Source organism: Coenobita brevimanus, unplaced genomic scaffold (assembly GCF_032717465.1).
Source record: "Coenobita brevimanus isolate Jiangsu-jjx unplaced genomic scaffold, ASM3271746v2 jjx.HiC_scaffold_2208, whole genome shotgun sequence".
NCBI classification, from domain to species: Eukaryota; Metazoa; Arthropoda; class Malacostraca; order Decapoda; family Coenobitidae; genus Coenobita; species Coenobita brevimanus.
The window spans coordinates 10,001-12,500 of NW_027643114.1; positions in this window are offsets into that span (position 1 = coordinate 10,001).

Consider the following 2,500-nt stretch of genomic DNA (forward strand, 5'->3'; position numbering starts at 1 on the left):
TACCGTTATAGTAGAGTAAGTCGTTCTCTCTGTTATACTTTGCGGGATTTTCATCTCTTTGTCCCCGTGGCTTCATTTGCGCGTCCTTATTACAAGTTGTATCAAGCTCTGCCGGCCCCTATATAATGAGCTCAATCTCTGCATCATTGCCACTTAGATCTGCTCCTCATTTTGTTCACATCTCTGTCCTCCCCTGTACAGTTATTATTATTGTGAATTTCTCAGGAAGTCTCCAACCATCTAGCAGCTGTGTGATTTGAGTATACGTGTTGTTGCATTTTGTTCTTGTACTGTGTAGCATGAGGTTGATTCTTAGGCCTAGTGAGGTTTTTGATTGATGTTGGGTTGTGTCAGTCATTTTTGATAATAGTTTGTATCTGTAATATTTATCTGGCATTCACTGAGTATTATCTGGTATCTCATTTTATCAGGGCTGACTTAGATAAATTTACTCTTGCTAATTTCGTGTTAATAGAGGCTATTGCAGTTAACCATATATTTAACCTGTTTATTTGCCATTACATTATCCTTATGAGTCCTGAATGTTTTGTTGTTAATTTAAGCATTAAACTTTAACTTGTAATTTTACCTAACTCTTTTGTTTTGAACCTGGAACTTTACGGGACATTAGTGACTCTTCGTATTCTCACTTAAAGTGTACATTATCTTTCTCTGTTCCGTAACATAAATTTGGCGACCTCTTATCAGGATATTCATGATATTATCATAAGGATATTGCTTGATATTTTGTAATTGTTACTTATTCATGATGTCTACTATTACTACACTTGATGAAGCCAAAGATTTTTTGTCAAATGTGCAAACAGTGTTGGATATAGAAAACAGAACAAAGAATGAACTTAAGATTGTTGCTCAACAATTGGGATTTGTTGTTCGCTCTCATCAGTCTAAAGATCAAATTGTTGCCATGATTAATGAAAGCTTGTTTAATGTAACTCCTCCAAATGAGCAAACGCAGATTGAATTAGCTAAGTTACAGCTAGCCCTGCAGGAGGCTCGTGTTAATGAGGCAAATGCTCGTATTCAAGAGGCACAGGTACAGGCTCAGGCACAAATTGAACTTGCCAGGATTCAGGCAGACCATGAGTATCGCATGAAACAAGGTAGAACTGGATCATCTAGCTCTGATGATTTTGATGTGGCTAAAAATGTTAAACTTGTCCCTCCTTTTAATGAATCTGATTTAACAAAGTATTTTCAGTTGTTTGAGAGGGTAGCTATAGGTTTTAATTGGCCTAAGGAGTATTGGCCAGTACTCCTTCAAACTGTTCTCACCGGTAAAGCTCAAGTAACTTATGCATCTTTGCCTCAGAATCAGTCTGATAATTATGATGTAGTTAAGAGCTTGATTCTTAAGGCCTATGAGCTTGTTCCTGAAGCTTATAGAGTAAAATTTAGGACAACTTACAAGCAAGATAAGCAATCCCATGTTGAGTATGCAAAAATCAAAGAAGATCTGTTAGAGCAGTGGTTAAATTCTAAGAATGTGGATTCTGATTTTGACAAATTTAAGCAGATGATTTTGCTGGAGGACTTCAAAAGGTGTATTAGTAAAGATGTAAGCCTATATCTTGATGAGAGAAGAATAGATAATTTGTCTGATGCTGCAGTTTTAGCTGATGAGTATGTTCTCACTCACAAGAGATATTCTAGAGAAAAAGGGAAAGCTGAGAGTAAGTACGTTGCCTCTACTCAGAGTACAGGTAACAGGAAAGAGAATAAAGATGATGTTTCTCAGGAAGTAAATACCAGCTTCACCTCTAGATTTCAGAAAAGTAAATGTACTTATTGTAGTAAGCTTGGTCATACTACGGAGAGATGTTTCAGGAGACAGCGTGATGTGAACAAAAAGGAGTCTTTAAATATTCAGTCAATTGGTCTAGTGTCCACTCTTGAGAGTTCCCAGAATTCTTTAACTGAGTTAACTGAACCTGCTTTGAGGGGTAACTTAAATTCTCATGATGGAGCTCCTCTTTTGAGCAGTAACGTGGGTGACACTCTCAAGAGTTCATGTGCTAATTTCCTGTCTGATGGTTTTGTCAGTCCTCTGGACAGTAATGACAGGAAATCAGTTCAGATATATCGTGATACAGGTGCTTGCCAATCCCTTATGCTGACCAGTGTTCTAGGCTCTAATGTTAATTCCTCTGATGAAACTGTAATCTTACAAGGTGTAGGGAATAATTACTTCTCTGTCCCTCTGTGCAGAGTGAATTTAGAGTCTGGTTTTGTTAATGGTTCCGTTATGGTTGGGTTGGTTGAGACACTCCCAATGTCAGGTGTAACTTTCTTACTTGGAAATGATATTGGTGGAAGTCAAGTGTGTCCAGCTCCTCAGTTGTCTGGTGAGCCAGTGGCTGCGTCCCAGGATTGTGATGTCCCTGATGTGTTCCCTGCATGTGCTGTCACTAGGGCTAAGTCTAAAGTTACTGGTGATTTAGAGGATAATGATGATGATGATGTTATCCTAGCTGACACT